Raw genomic sequence first — 17,425 nt, forward strand, 5'->3', positions numbered from 1 at the left:
TACTGTCAGGAGAGAAAATGGGAGATGCGGTTAAGGTCTGAAGATTTTGAAGTCAACATCAAATCAAGACAGTGCAGAGTGTCTGGTAGAAAGGTGAGGTGTTGCTCTTAGAGTTGCATTGGGCTTCACTACAACATTATAAAAGGCCAAGGACAATCAAGAGTGGGATGGAGCATTACGTGGCAAGTGAGCATGAGCACAGGGCTCCAATTAAGGGCAGAACTTTTTATTTATTATTTTTTGATGGGATGTGGGCATCACTGGCAAGGCCAGCATTTGTTGCACATGCCTAATTGCCTTTGAACTCAGTGTCTTGCCAGGCCATTTCAGAGGACAGTTAAGAGTTGTTGGATCCTTGGTCGCTAGTTTAGCTGGGTTAATGGATCCGGGTTGCGCACTTTTTTCTGGATGACCAAGTTGGTTCTATAGACATAATAGATCAATAGACAATTTTTATGTAGAACACATTCTATTTATTTACAAAGGAATTCAGCAGCTACACTTGCGTGCTAACAACTCTACATTACAGACTCTTACTCTAGACAACTAACTACTGACTACGGACTACTAAAGTAGCCCACGCTACTCTGTCATTGGATAATAAGATCATGTGATCTTCTATTATAACATTCTTCTTAAAGGTATGTTACACATCAAATTACCACAAGAGTCAACCACATTGCTGTGGATCTCGAATTACATGTAGGCCAGGCCAGGTAACAACAGCAGATTTTCTCCGCTAAAGGGCATCAGTGAATGAGCTGGGTTTCTATAACAATCAATTATGGTTTTATGGTCACCATTACTGAAATTAGCTTCCAATTCCAGATTTTATGAATTGAACTTAAATTACATAAAGTGCCATGGTGGGATTGGAACCCTGCGTCTCTAGATTATTAGTCCAGTGACAGTACATCTATGTCACTGTCTCCTCACCTCACTGCACTTGTAACCGTTTGTCCATCCTTGATTCTTGAGATGACACTAATGGTAACAAATATGGAGCTTAAAATCTTATCTAGCTACAAAATATTTGAACATTAATTTAAATCCATGTTACAAATTCTTCTCTGAGTCAGAAAGACCCTGTTGCTGACCTCATCTCTTCCGACATGCCACTGGCGATGGAGATGGATGATAGCTATTATTTTAAATTGCTGAAAGAAACCCTTTGACCACTACCTTCAGTATTTTTAGAATAGTTGCTCCATCAGTGATGTCCAGGATCAAGAATGTCATTTTCCGTTTATGATTGTTATCGCAATCCTACATTCTAACATCATCACCATCGTTACTGCAGTCACTTTGTGCAGTATGATAAAATAACTACCTGAGCTCCGGCAGAGATTTTTTTTGGCTGCTTCCATTAATACTTGTCTTGCGAGGGGAAGATTACTTTAAGAGCATTTTCAGAATTCTAAGTAAAGCTCTTCTAGGTAGAACATGTTGTTTAAGGTTTCAAAACTCATCGAGAGGTTGAAGCTCTGTGTCAGAAATGACACTGGTAATGGCTGAGGACTTTTTTCTTGTGCTGGCTGAAATAATGAGGGATCTAACATTGGTTGCTCAGCATGAATAGTGGAGTTTTATGTTTTAGCTGAATCTTGTAACATCCATGTGTTCTAAGCACTGTCAGAATTGTGGATTAATCCAATTAAAACATACTCAAGTTATTGATTTAATTAATAAAAGTTAACTATGAAATATCATCACTAGGAACTTCATTGCTTGTAGAACCATTCAAAGTGTGGTTTATTGAAGCAAGTATGTCATAAAGATTAGCGCTCTTTTGTGCTATATATCAACTCGGAAGCCATAAACAATAAGCGTAAGGTAGTGCTCTCCGTGGCACGGTTGCACACAAATTTCCACCAGCAGGATGCAACATTTTGACCAGAATTTTCCATGCATGCTGGCGCCGGGCGTGTTTGGTGACGTAAGCAGACAATATGGAGCTATCGGTTTCACGACGGTGTGAAAGCAGCTCGCGATCGTCCACTCAGCTCACCAACAGTGGGCCGCGTTTCCCACCATCAGACGTCGGGAACATCATTGCAATACATCTGCATCATTATTAGGCCAGCCTGCTAGTATTGCCCCCCTAGCCTGCTGGATCGTCAATCCACATTGGCGGGAAAGCATGCCGACATGTTTAACAACAGCATATAAAAGGCGTACACTTAGCGAGCTGCACTTTGAGGGGAATTCAGAGGTGAGTGCACAGCAACGATGTGCAATGCTTGCCATGGTCACCTGTTGGACTTCAAGCTTGAGGATTGTAAGTGGGGTGGTGGTGGTCAAGGGGAGCCCTGCCATTGAGGCAACTTATGGGGGTAGGGCAAGCGCAGCTCTACCGTTGAGGCAACTTGTGGTGGTAGGCGGGGTGGGGGGGGGTGGGGGGGGGGCGGCGGTGGTGCACAGTAAAGGCAGCCAAGCCATTGAATATATCGTACAAGCACCCAGGGTGGGGGGGTAGGATGGGGAAGGGAAGCAGCCATGCTTTACAGAAAACTTATATAAAGTGACCATTCCTCTGCAGCTGAGACTGCTTAGGTGCAACCACATTGATAAAACTGGAATTGGGCCTCTAGCTTATCTGTCCACTCAAACAATGCAGAGGCATCAAAGTGCTACCAAGTGCTCCAAAGCTTTTCACCCCTGACTACGGGCTGCAAAGTAATGAGCGTCTTAATGGACTGCAGAACAGTTGGATGACTGGGCACATTGTACGATCTCCTTTCTAAAGCTAGCCATGGAGCAATCACTGCTGGAGGGACTCAGCTGCTTGCAGTGTCAGCATCCTTTTGGATGGTTTGGACCAGTCTCCCCGATGGTTCAAGCTAACAGTGCAGTCTTGTAGTGCAGGTTAGGAGAACGTCTGAGCCTGAACTGAGAGCACAGCATGCAGTCCACTGGGCAAAGCTGCTGCCAATCAGTCACGTAGAGTGGGGCAGAGTGGGTGGGGTTTTGGGCAGCCATGAAGCGCACTAATCTCCAGCCATCCAAATGGTGGCCAGCACCCTCTGCAATCCATTAAGGGGGCTTCACACTTAACCAGGACAGGTTCTTAGTACACCCATGTTAACCACATGTCTCTCTCTTTCATCCTGCAGCAGGAGTACTTCAGGTTCATGGAACCTGGTGAACTAGCTCTATGCTTGATGGCCTACAGAGAGTAAAGACGACAGAGGAGACAGCGACTGAGGCTCCTGGCTGAGCAGAGGCAGGAGCAGCAACCTCAGGAAGAAGGAACTGCTGGGGCTCCTGCACACACTGCCGCCAAGCCACCACGAGATGTCGCTAGTTGGCACCTAGTGACACCCAGGGTCTATAGATTCTGCCTTTCATTCCTGCAGATGATCAAAAACCAGTGTTGCTGAAGACTGCGTATGTCTAGGGAACTGGTCAATCACATCTGCCAGCTACTGCTGGATTTTGCGCCATGGGGACATGGTGGGCATCCACTGCCAGTGGCTGTGAAAGCGACAGCGTTGCTCAATTTCAACACCAGTGGTTCCTTTCAGGGCTCCACAGGTGAACTCTGTGGGATCTCTCAAGCCTCCACCCACAAGTGCATCCATGAGGTCACGGATGGCAACTTCATGAGGGTACACAACTTTGTGCATTTCGCCCGGGACCAAGAGAACCAGGATGCAAGAGCGATTGGATTCACCCAGATCTCAGGTTTCCCACAGGTGCAGGGTGCGATTGACTGTACTCACGTGCTGCTCAGATCCCCATTGCAACATGTGGTGAACTACATCAACCGCAAGGGGGTTCCATTCGCTGAATGTGCAGCTGGTGTATGACCACCAGAAATTCTTGATTGGAGGCCCTGGATCATGGACTCTGTCGGCTGTTTCCCAGATGTGCCAGTGAAAGCAAGGGGAGATAATTAATGTATGGCAGTGGCCGGTGAAACAGGACACGTCACTCACGGCATGGTTGTCTGATGGATGTTGCGCTGCTGGACACTCACTTGGTAGAGCACCACTGACCTCACCATCAGCACAGGACAAGTCAGCTGGATGGCTCCGTTTTCAAAGTCCATGAGCACCTTGATTTCAGGTATTCTTCCACCAGTCTGCGACCTCTCCCTCTTGTTGTATGCCAGCTTGTCCTGCACGAATAGAGATGGAGAGGCGGGACACCTGCCAGGCCAGATGATAAATATACCTGGCAAGTGTGGGTATTGAGTGGTCCCATGGAGGGTATGAGGACAATGAAATTGCGTGTGAGAGAGTGAATGGTGACATTCCTGAAACAGGTAGTGAATGAGGGGCCTTGTGGATGTGTAATAAAAACAGCAAATGCTGTGAAAACTCAGCAGGCCTGACAGCATCTGTGGAGAGAGAAAAACAGAGCTAACGTTTCGAGTCTGTATGACCATTCTTCAGAGCGACACTCTTTCTCACACTCTTGAATGAGTGAGGGCCCTGTGGATGTGTGATGGATTTGTGAGTGTGTGAGTTGGGAGTGATGAGAGGAATGACTTACCCTGGCAGAATGGAGCAGATCATTCATCCTCTTGCGACACTGGGTTGCTGTCCTCTTTTGAAGGGCACTGGCACTGACCACAGCTGCCACCACCCCCCCAAGCCTGGTTGGTCAAGCCACTGCCCATCCTGCAGCCGGGGGGGGGGGGGGGGGTTGGCGGTAGAGGACATCCTGGCCGGCCTCCATGGTGTCCAAAGTGCGTTCCAGTGACGCATCGCTAAACCTGGGGGCTGCAGTCTTCTTGCCATTCATGGGCATCTTCCCTGCAGCAGTTGTGGCCTGGAAGCACTGAGATGTGGGCTTGTGGCTGGTCTTTATACATGGTGCCCGGCTTGATGAAGCAGCGAGGTGATGGCAGGCGGGCGAATGAGAACCCACCTGCCATGGAAACGGCATTTTTCCCAAGAGTCATAAATAATTTGGTGGGTTTGGGATAAAATGGTGTGAAAACCCACTATTGCAGCCGACTGGTAAAATGTCATTTTACCCTCCCACTACCACACTTAGAGAAAATCTGGGACAATTCTGCCATTTTTTTATTTTGGTTATGTCATATTGCACTATTGCTCTAAAATTCTGAAAGGGATAGGTAATATCATATATTATTGAAAGATGTATAACCTGCAGAAAAAGAATTTAGTCTGACTATACAATTGGCAGCTACACTGGAACTTAAATTTCAAACATGGGTTCCTCCTGGTGGCAGGAATCCTGTTGGGAACCCACCAGATATTTGGGATGAATTCTCGATTCATGTCATAGTCAAAGTTGGGGCAGACCCAGAGGGCTGGTGGAAATGCTTCCCCAAGCATAACCTTGTCCCACACAGAAGAACGCCAACAGCAGTAACCTGTGTGGCAAAACTAGTTTTAAAAATTAACTAAGATGTTTCGCTAGGATAACAAAATACAGAGAAGAAATTGTGGGGCTGCATTGAAAGTCAGAATGCAACTCACACATAGGTTGAAATATTGTAACCTTGACATTGTATCTCAAATTGATATCTAACAGAGTTGCACACCTAAGTAAGCTGTCCAAATTCTGCCTTAATGACCCTACAAAATTCATGTCAAATCTTTACAACACCCTAATTACAATCTGTGTTTAGTCATGATCACAATGCCAGGGACAAAAAGCAGAATTGTCAGAAAACAGCAAGACTAATCCGAAATATTGAGAGGATAAATGACAAGGAAAGATTAGAGACGATTACTTATAGTACAGAATGAAGGAGGTTAAGGGAGGACTTCATCTAAGTTATAGGATTCTGAGCCATGTAAGTAAATTAAACCCCAATTATTACTTCTACATACATCAGGAGGGTAGGACAAGAGCATATGGATGAAAATTTGTGAAAAGTAAGTTCAGAGCAGTTCTCTCTCTCTCTCCCTCTCTTCATCACTTCATGTACCATGTACTCAGAGGGCATTGGCAACCATGGACTTCCATGTTAATCTTGCTCTAGAAATGTGGATCATCTTTGTTGGTAGTACATTCATCCAGCTTGCGAGGGTGTTTACAAAGGTTGTTCTTTATCTGCCTCAACCTCTTACCATTGATCATTCCCAGATCAGCCTTTCCTAATCATAAGTTCTTATTGTGTCCAAGAAATTCCATTTGTCTCTTCCTGATCTTGAACTCAGATTTTATGAGCACCTCTTCATTATTCGCCTCAAAATCTGCAACTGCACAGCCTCAATTCATCTCTGTGTTGCCTCACCAATTGTCCAACACTCACTTCCATATGTCAACATTGGTTGATGTAGCATTCCAGGATATTCAGCTTTGTTTTCATGAATAATTTTGAGTTGATCATAATCATCTTCATTTATTGAAATGCATCTTTGAGCATTCCAATTCTTCATTTTATTGCTTGGTTGCACTTTCCGTTCGAAGTTAACATACTTCCTAAAGGTAAAAGATTTTTGGTGAAATTTTCTGTGCCCACTGGCATTAGGCATATTTGGCGGCGTGAGCAAACAATATATGGTGTTATGATTCGGCAGGTGGTAGTTGTTGGGCTCAGCAAATCTCAGAGGGAACTTGGTCAAGCTATCACAATGATTTGCAATTTGCATTTTTATTACGAGCAGGTATGTGCACTGAAGACAGAAGTAAAGATTCCACTACCAATTTTGGAGATTTTAAATATTAAATTAAAACAATTATTAACAAAAGAAAAGAAAACATAAACACAGAAGGTTACAGTTACCCAGGTAAATTTAGTCTTACAACATTTCCCAAAAGATTTCTACTTAGCTAGACCCACAAATAAATACCCTTTTTCAGGCAACAGTCTCTATAGATTTTTAATCTATAAAACATCCTGTAATATTGCCACATGCCACCCACTGTTGCTACAGAGGTGGTGGGGTGGGGGGTTGGGGGGGGTGCGGTATCACACAGGGCTTCTTTCTCCCTCTCACTGGACAGTGGAAATCCAAGCCTTGTAACAAAACCTTGCTTTCTGGAACAACCAGGCACTTATCTGGGATGGCTAGGGGCTACTTCTTTCACAGGTTTGTCTTCACACAGCATATTGTTCAAGGTCTCACATGGCCACACAATATACAGCTTTAAATCTTTTTTAAAATATGTTTTTCCCCTTTCATCTTTAAACTTATTGTTTTTAACTTTCTTTGAAAGTTACCTATCGCAGAATATAAAAATCTTATATGATGTCTTTATGCCAACTACTTTCAGAAAACATAAACTTAATAACTTTGCTTTAGTTGTTTAGGGCCTTTGTCAGTTTTCAAACTTCATTTTTTCTCTCTTTGAAACTCAACAGCTAAAAATTCAACTCATTTATCTTCTAATGCAAATTCCTATTCATGTTGTATTTACTTGCATCCCATCTTAGCTTGTCCATTTCCACTTCAAAATCCTGCTTTTGTACCCATACCTTTGAAGATTTAAACCTTGCAGTCTGACTGTCTTCAGATTAATTAAATTAGCCATACATGCAAACAACATACACACAGCCCCCATAAGCCCACCTCACAGTATCCTACTGTAACATTAGAAAAATGATATTTTCTTTACAGACGAGAAGGCCAAAAATCAGATTCACAACATCGTGAAACCACTTTGCAATTGTCTACTCTGCCCGTCAATGTTGGGCTGTATTTCCCGTCGTTGGAGATCGGGAACCTCACTGTAATACCTCTGCATATCATCATAAGCCCAGTTCGCCGGAATCATCCTGCACCCACCACCCCCACCCCCCTCCCAACCCCTGCCACTCCCCCACACCCGCAGCTCCCCTTGGACATCCGAGTATGTCGGTATGATTGCACACCAACATGTTTCACAACTGAATATAAGCAATGTGCTCCTGGCAAGCTGTACTTTGCTCAGGACTTTAAGGTTTCCTTCCCATCTTGCTTCGGGCAGCACTCGCAATCATCAGCACCAGGTTTCGCAGGCAGCACCACATCAGTTTTAGTGGGGCTCGGGTCAGGTCTCTACTTATGAGGCTTTTCAATGACTGCAGGGATAGAGCTTGCTTGGGGAAGAGGAAGAGGTGGCCTCAGGCAAGGGAAGAGGCTGCAGGGCTAGGGCATTACTGGGGAAGGGGGTTATCGCAGAGTGTGTGTGGGGACACATGTTGATCTGTTCAAGCAGCCTCAAGAGGCTGAGGGCTGAAGAGTTTCTAGAGGAGAAGAGGCCAGATGGAGATGTGAGGGGGTCTTGTGAGAGAGTGAGTGGTGGTGTCCCCTGAGCTGGCAGTGAGTGTGTGAGTTTAGTTTGATGAGATAGTTGCCTTACTCTTGGGACACGGATCAGATCATTCATCCTTTTTCTGCACTGGATGGTGAATCTATTCTGTACAGCATTGTCACTGACCACCTCTGCCACCATGTCTCAAGCTGGAGCAGTGACAATCATGGGCCTCCTACAGTCAGAGTGAGGGTAGAGGACATTGTGGCGGACTTCAGTAGTGTCCAGAAGGCATCCCAGAGATGTATTACAGAATCAGGAGGCTGCACTCTCCTTGGCTTTTGGGGCCATGTCTTCACTGGTGCCCTCCTGGGCTGGGCTGGAAGCACTGAGACGTGTGCATGCGGCTGCATTTTAAATATGGCATGAGAAAACGACAAGGTGACAGCACGACAGGTGAATCGGAAGCTGCCACCTGCAAAATGGCATGTTTCCCAGGAACACATGATTAATGAGGCGGAACTGGGTTGAAAAGGCATGAAAACGCGCTATTGCTGCCAACGGATAAAACATTCTTTTCCCTGCCCACTACTGCACTTATTGCAAATCTGGGGTGATTCTGCCATTTTTGTGCCAAAACATCCCATCAATATGATCATAAGACATAGGAGCAGAAATTAGACCCTTCGGCCCTTCGAGTCTGCTCCACCATTCAATCATGGCTGATAAGTTTCTCGACCCCATTTTTCCACCTTCTCCCCATAACCTTTGATCCCCTTACCATTCAAGAACCTATCTATCTCCATCTTAAATACACTCAACGACCTGGCCTCCACAGCCTTCTGTGGCAATGAATTCCATAGATTCACCACTCTCTGGCTAAAGAAGTTTCTTCTCATCTCTGTTCTAAAAGGTCTTCCTTTTACTCCAAGGCTGCGCCCTCGGGTCCTAGTCTCTCCTACTAATGGAAACATCTTCCCCACGTCCACTCTATTCAGGCCTTTCAGTATTCTGTAAATTTCAGTCAGAACCCCTCTCATCCTTCTAAACTCCATCGAGTATAGACCCAGAGTCCTCAAACGTTCCTCATATGTTAAGTCTTTCATTCCTGGGATCGTTCTTGTGAACCTCCTCTGGACCCTCTCCAGGGCCAGCACATCCTTCCTGAGATACGGGGCCCAAAATTGCTCACAATATTCTAAATGTTGAAATTAATGTGAACTGGCTTTTAATAAACCCAGTCATATAAAACAGCACAAGTTATTTCAGCAAGCAGGTGGATCACGTCACCGATTGGATACATTACAATATGTTTGGCGGCTGCAGTTAATGGAAAAAATCCTGAAACAGAGGCCACAACCTTTGAAGTGGGTTTATTGGCCCCAGCAGAATTCCCTTGACCTTGACTGAAATGTGTGTTAAATCTCATTTAGAAGCAAGGGACAAATTATACTGAGTCAGTCTATTGGCTTATAAGACAACGGACCTACAGCAATGCAGTTCTGAATTAGCACTTCCTAATGGCTGCTGCACACAATTTTCTGATGATGTAAATAAAAGGGCAGAAAATAATGGACAACGTGTGCTCAAATTTCTGATTTGTGTTTCTAGTGGATAAGACTGCTAGTGATGTAATGTCAAGAAATGAAGCATTACATGCTGACTTGAGGATTTAGGATTCCAGTTCGTAGTGAATTATGTTCTTCATCGTTGCAAAACTAACAGTTATATTCGATTTGGATGCAGCAAGGTCTTGTCAATCTCCAGAGAAATGCTTCCCTCAGGCCACCCATTCCTTTCTTGTGCAGGTTTCTAACCTACTATAGCTTCTAATTCAACCAAAATCATCTCCGCTCCATCCAATACATCCTCTTTCACCACATATTCTGTTTAACCTTTTACTTCTGCAGCTTTCATGGCTAAATGCTAAGTTTTAAATTCTATCAATTCCCATATACAGAGCAGGATTTTTTGGGAGGCAGGCTTTTCCTGCCGCAACCGAAAAGGGTGTTGGGATATGTATCCCGCTAATGTCAGTAGCCCTACAGCCATTTAACGCTCCATGAAGTGCTAATTGCTTCATTGGCTGGGGGAAGGACTTCCATCCCTGACTTGACCAGAAGTCGAAGCTCAGAAAGCTGCTGGCCAACCTGACTGGCCGGCAGCTTTGTAGCCCCAGCAGTGCCACCCGGAGTAGTGGCCACTGTTGGGACTACAAGCAGTCCCCAGATTCTGGAGTCTAGGACAAAGGCAAGTTGGAGGGTCTCGCGGTGGGGACATGTTGGCAAACCCTGAGGGTGGAAGCCAGTGATGAAGGCACTCTCTCATCCTTTCCTGCCTGAGGCTCGAGCAGGTCAAGCTGCTGGGCGTCTCCCACCACCCCCATCCCTGACCTCTTCCCAGTGGCCTCAAACTTGCACCAGATGGGAAATGGCCTTTATGTGGCCAATAATTGACTGCTTAAGAGCCTTTACTGGGGTGAGGGTGGGTGGTCCACCCTAGACCTCACCCGCCCCCTATCAAATTTCCGACAGATCAGGTTCAGGCGCATAATTAGTGGAAAGGCCAGCTGGAGAATTTTACGGACATTCGTGACTGCAAACCCACCAGTGAGGGCCAGAAAAACTCTATCCACAGTCATTTGGCCACAATGTTTTTTTATCTCTTGCCATTTCTGCTTCACACTTTACACTTCTATATCTGGTTGAAAGGAGCTGCCTGTTCATTTTGATGTTCTGACTGTTTATGAATGTTTCATTGAACCACCAGGCTTTCAGCTATTATGGATTAAAAAAATTACTCTCCCCTACTCTGTTTTAAGTATCAATTTTGGATTTATTTATAATATTTATTGAGTTTCTAGCGGTGGCTCCATTGATTGCACTCTCACCTCTGAGTCACAAGCCTCAAGTCCCATATCAGGGCTTGAGCACAAAAATCAAGAGGGATTGCTGAGGGAATGCTGCACTATTGGAGGTGCTGCATTTTGAAAGAGACGTTAAATTAAGGCCCTATCTGTTTTTCAGCTCGGTGTTAAAGACCCCATTACATTATTTTGAAGAAGAGGGGGGTTATCAATGGTATCCTAACCAATATTTATCTCTCATTTAACATCACAAAAACGGATTATCAGGTCATTAGCACCTTGTTTGTGGGCATTTACTGTGTATAAATTGGCTGCTATTTCTCCTACATTACAACAGTGGCTAGAGTCAAGCTCAACTGGGTCTTCTTTCTCCGCTGATTCTGCCAAGCCCATTCACTTGGCTGTGGTTTTGCTAGATAGTAGGTAGGGACAGTAGGAATTTTGTTCATCCATTCATGCACGTCACTAAGTGGATGATGAGGCATTTGGTTAATTTATTACACACAAATTTATTGTAGCCCACTTTCCGAGTCTTTATGTGACTCATCCATGTTGTGACTTTACTTCAGGAGTGACCACAACCATACAGGGGGCCTCAGGTGACAGCAGAGTATCAGAAAAACTGACCATGATCCTCAATGTCGACCAATCGTGGAAATTCACTCACAAAGGTACTAATGACCAGGTAGCCAATGACATAGTTAGTGGTCCGAAGACCTACCTTGAATTCATCATCTGATCGGTGAATCCATTTTTATCAATTAATTACATTAACAGTAACATAGGAAAAAGCCAAATTCAGTTGATATATTACTTTTCCAAAATGGAAAGCTGGGCCGAATAATCCCTGCACCTGCCACTTTATTTGTTTGGGTCTTGCGTCCAATATATTTGCCATTGTCATTGGTCTCTCCAAACAACTTAGAGGTTCAACATTCTCCATGCTGCATGTGAATCCAATGAAGCTTGTGGATTAACAGGTCGCCCTGTGTCTCTGGTGTGTAATAGAGTCATGGTTTTCGCGTATGTGTCTTTACATGAACTAGCTGACCTCTGGAGTCTATGTTGTAGGATAGATTATAATTGCTTTCTGTATTGAAAAACTGTGAGAATCCAAAATATTGCCAGTGTGTACTTTTGAATGATCATATTATCCATAAGAAGGCCAACAGTTAGCACAAGCTACATTTAAGAATGATACATTAGAAAGACAACAGATAAAAGGAAAGGAATATATAACTGGTGCTGCAGATATACTATTTCCCGTTCAGTTGCCCACCAGGTTTTACAAGGATCAGCCACAAGATGCTAGCATGAGTTTTAATAACTGGCCAGTGCAGTCCCTGCTGAGACTGAGATGGTGGAAATCTCTTTATCGCGACCACTGGTCTGTCTGAAGACAGTGCAATGAGATGAGAAACTTTCATTTACTTTTGGCTATATCTGGGTATTGTGAGCATTTTGAAGTCCAGTATAATCACTCTTTTGCACCATGACTGTCAACATTCCCTGAATTTCTTCTAAATCTCAAGTTCCTGAACTTCTGCTCCCTAGCTGATAGTCTGCTCCAAGGTTTCATTATGCACATTGAGGAGAGGAGCAAATGTTGAATATTGATGGTCTTCTGCCCAATACCTTTCTCACAACCAAATTGATCAATGCATCATCCCTGAGGATGCCTCATCCCAGAGGTGATGGCCGAATTTTCCGGCTCTGTTAGCCTTGGGAGTCATGGCAGGTGGGTGGGGACAATATGGTGAGAGGGCCAAAAATTGGTTTTGCGCCCTTGGGAAAGCAGTTTGAAATCGCCCACTCCACCCATCGATGGCGGCCATGTTTCCCACTGCCGCATTTCGGGAACGTCATTTTAATACATTTGCATCTAATTATAAACCCTGCTCACCTGAATTATCCCTCCGGATGAAATTTACTGCCCACGTCAGCGTGACTTTGGAACGGCGTGCTTCATGACTGCCTTTCGAAGGCGTGCACCTGGCAGCCTGAACCTCGAGGGGAACTCAGAGGGAGTGCACGCCATGATGTGCAGCGCTCACGAGCACTGCCTGCAGGGCATCAAGGAACAGGTGCCACACATTTGCTTTTTCAGTGCAATGCCAGGGCTCCAGTGCGGATCAGAATGCAGGAGCAGGGTGACGGCTTGGGGGGTGCGGGGCAAAGCAGCATAGACAGGCTGAAGGAAATACTCAAGCACAAACCGGGGTGTGGGGTGGTGGTGGAGGTGGTGGTGGTGGTGGTGGGGGGTGAGGGAAGCAGCCATGCATTTGGAAAAGCTTGTCAAAAGTGAGCATTCTTCAGCAGCTGAGACCATTCAGCAGCAGCTCCATTGACATGCTTGGAGTTGGGCCTCTGAAGCTTTTCTCAAACAATGCAACAGCATAAAAGTGCTGCCAAATTCTCCAGAACTTTTTACCCCTCAGACTGCAAATTAATGTGCATTTCAGGGGCAACAGAGTAATTGGCTGACTGAGCATGCTGTACAATCCCCTTGCAAAATGTGGCCATGGTGCAGTCACTGGTGGGGCTGCTCACAGGCCCTTGCAATGTCTTTATTAAGGTTTGGGCCAGTATCCCTCATGGTTCAAGCTAACAGTGCAAACTTGCAGTACGGGTTAGGAGAATGCCTGTGCCTGAGCGGAGAGCACAGCATGCAAGCACAGTGGCTGAAGCTGCTGCCAATTGGTGAGATGGAGTCGGGCGGAGGTGGGTGGGGTTTCGGACAGCCATGAAACACACTACACACTGGCCACCTAAGTGGTGGCCAACACTCTCCTGCATGGATGAAGGGGCCTTCAGAATTAACCAAGAGAGGTTCTTAGGACACATATGCTAACCGAGGGCCCCTGACTTTGATCCTGCAGGAGGAGAGCATCAGGATCATGGAGCCTGGTGATTTAGTGGTATGTCTCATGGTTTACAGAGAACAGAGAAGAAGAAGAAGAGAGCAGCAGGGGCACCTGCCTCAGCAAAGGGAGGAGCATCCCCCTCAAGATGAAGGGGCAGCAGGGTCTCCTACACATGCAGCTGAAGAGCCACAGTGAGCCATCACTCCTAGGCACCTTGCCAGGCCCAGGGTTGAGAGACAGCACCGGTCATCCCTGCAGGTGACTGAGAACCACTGTCACCGAAGACTGCATATGTCTAGGGAACTGGTTGGTCACATATGCCACCTGCATAATTTGGCACCGGGGGGACATGGAGGGCATCCACTTCCCGTGGCAGTGAATGTGACCGTGGCATTGAATTGTTATGCCAGGGGTTCTTCCAGGGCTCCACAGGTGACCTGTGTGGGATCTCACAAGCCTCCAGGTACAAGTCAGTCCAGGAGGTCACAGAACTTTGTGAAGGCACACAACTCGGGCATCGGCCTGAGATCAGGAAGCAAGAGCGATGAGATTTGCATAGATCTCTGATTTTGCAGAAGTGCAGGGTCCCATTGGATGCATTCACATGGTGCTTAGATTTCCATGGCAACAAGCAGCCAACTGCATCAACTGCAAGGACTTCCACCCGCTGAATGTTCAGTTGGCCAGCGGCCACCACAAACCCATCCTAAAGGTCTGTGCATGATTCCCAGGGAGTGTTTATGAATCTTACTTCCTTAGCAGGTCTCAGATCGCTGACGTCTTCCAATGTCCACAGAGACTACAGGGTTGCCTCCTTGGAATCATGGGCTAAACACAGAGGACATGGCTGATGACACCCATGTGGCAGCCTCGGATTGCAGCAGAGTTACTGTACAACGAGGCTCACGCAGTGACCAGGACTTTGGTGGAGCAAACGATAGGCATTTTGAAAATGAGTTTCTGGTACCTTCTTCCTCCAAATAAAAGGTGTGGCTATGGGTACCCGCATGGGCCCCAGCTATGCCTGTCTCTTTATGGGGTATGTGGAACATTCCTTGTTCAAGTCCTACTCCGGCCCCCTTCCACAACTCTTTCTCCAGTACATCGATGATTACTTCGGTGCTGCTTCATGCTCTCGTCAGGACTTGGAAAAATTTATTAATTTTGCTTCCAATCTCCACCCCTCCATCATTTTCACGTGGTCCATCTCTGACATTTCCCTTCCCTTCCTTGACCTCTCTGTCTCAATCTCTGGTGATAGACTGTCCACCAATATCCATTACAAACCCACCGACTCCCACAGCTACCTCGACTACAGCTCCTCACACCCCGCTTCCTGTAAGGACTCCATCCCATTCTCTCAGTTCCTTCGCCTCCGTCGCATCTGTTCCGATGATGCTACCTTCAAAAACAGTTCCTCTGACATGTCCTCCTTCTTCCTTAACCGAGGTTTTCCACCCACGGTCGTTGACAGGGCCCTCAACCGTGTCCGGCCCATCTCCTGCGCATCTGCCTTCATGCCTTCTCCTCCCTCCCAGAAACATGATAGGGTCCCCCTTGTCCTCACTATCACCCCACCAACCTCCGCATTCAAAGGATCATTCTCTGCCATTTCCGCCAACTCCAGCATGATGCCACCACCAAACACATCTTCCCTTCACCCCCACTATCGGCATTCCGTAGGGATCGCTCCCTCCGGGACACCCTGGTCCACTCCTCCATCACCCCCTACTCCTCAACCCCCTCCTATGGCACCACCTCATGCCCACGCAAAAGATGTAACACCTGCCCCTTCACTTCCTCTCTCCTCACCGTCCAAGGGCCTAAACACTCCTTTCAAGTGAAGTAGCATTTCACTTGCATTTCCCCCAACTTAGTCTACTGCATTCGTTGCTCCCAATGTGGTCTCCTCTACGTTGGAGAGACCAAACGTAAACTGGGAGACCGCTTTGCAGAACACCTGCGGTCTGTCCGCAAGAATGACTCAAACCTCCCTGTCGCTTGCCATTTTAACACTCCACCCTGCTCTCTTGCCCACATGTCTGTCCTTGGCTTGCTGCATTGTTCCAGTGAAGCTCAACGCAAACTGGAGGAACAACACCTCATCTTCTGACTAGGCACTTTACAGCCTTCCGGACTGAATATTGAATTCAACAACTTTAGGTCTTGAGCTCCCTCCTCCATCCCCACCCCCTTTCTGCTTCCCCCTTCCTTTTGTTTTTTTCCAATAAATTATATAGATTTTTCTTTTCCCACCTATTTCCATTATTTTTAAATATTTTAAAATCTTTTATGCTCTCCCCACCCCCACTAGAGCTATACCTTGAGTGCCCCACCATCCATTCTTACTTAGCACATTTGTTTAGATAATATCACCAACTTTAACACCTATGTGTTCTTTTGTTCTGTTGTCTGTGACATCTTTTGATGATCTGCTTCTATCACTGCTTGTTTGTCCCTACAACCACACCACCCCCTCCACTTCTCTCTCTATCTCTTTCTCTCTCTCCACCCACCCCACACACCTTAAACCAGCTTATATTTCAACTCTTTCTTGGACTCGAACTCAAGTTCTGTCGAAGGGTCATGAGGACTCGAAACGTCAACTCTTTTCTTCTCCGCCGATGCTGCCAGACCTGCTGAGTTTTTCCAGGTAATTCTGTTTTTGTTTCCGGTACCTTGATGGGTCTGGTGGAGCACTGCAGTACAGTCCCCAGAGGGTATTGCGCATCATCGTAGCTTGCTGCGCTCTCCACAGCCTGATACTACAAAATATCAGGACCTCACTGAGGAGGAGATGAAGGAGCTGCACATATTCTCTGATGAGGAGGATACCGAGGGGGATGATGATGATGAGGACCTCGAAGGCGTGGATGCTGACGATGAGGCCAGTGTACTTGCCAGATGAGGCAGGCACTCGGGAGGCCCTCATAGCCTTAGGATTTTTTTGACAATGACACAAGATGCAGTGAGGACATCCTGACATCCTCACCTTGCACCTGAGAACGTTTCACTCCTGTGTGGCTGATTCCAGCGCACATACCCTCAGTGCTCAGGTTCATGTCATGGAGATACAGCAGAGGCCCCAATAGCCACTAGATTCCAGGAGGATGATGACGACATACAGTGAGGACACTCCATAGATCTTCACATTGTCTCTGGGAATGTCTGACTCCTGTCTGGCTGAGGGCAGCTCGCTTGCGCTCTGTGGTCAGGGTCATATCGTGGAGAAGCAGCTGTGAAACTTTAAAAGCACTATTCCTTTATCAGCTTTCAGCAACTGACCCATTCAGGTCACAGATGCTGAAGAGATGGGGGGGCAGCCCCACCTCAAAGGTGCTGAGAGCACACAGAGAGAATGCCGGAACTCTGTAACACCTGCTCACGACATTCTGGCAGCAATGACCAGCACCATCGAGGTGCAGGCATCGCTGATGTGTCCAATGAGTGTGAAGCTGGACAATGACTTTGCTCTGAGGGTTACACACTGCACAGGGAAGAGGCCCTGGACTGAGACACCTGCCTTTATCTTATC

This window comes from Carcharodon carcharias, chromosome 11 (assembly GCF_017639515.1).
Source record: "Carcharodon carcharias isolate sCarCar2 chromosome 11, sCarCar2.pri, whole genome shotgun sequence".
NCBI classification, from domain to species: Eukaryota; Metazoa; Chordata; class Chondrichthyes; order Lamniformes; family Lamnidae; genus Carcharodon; species Carcharodon carcharias.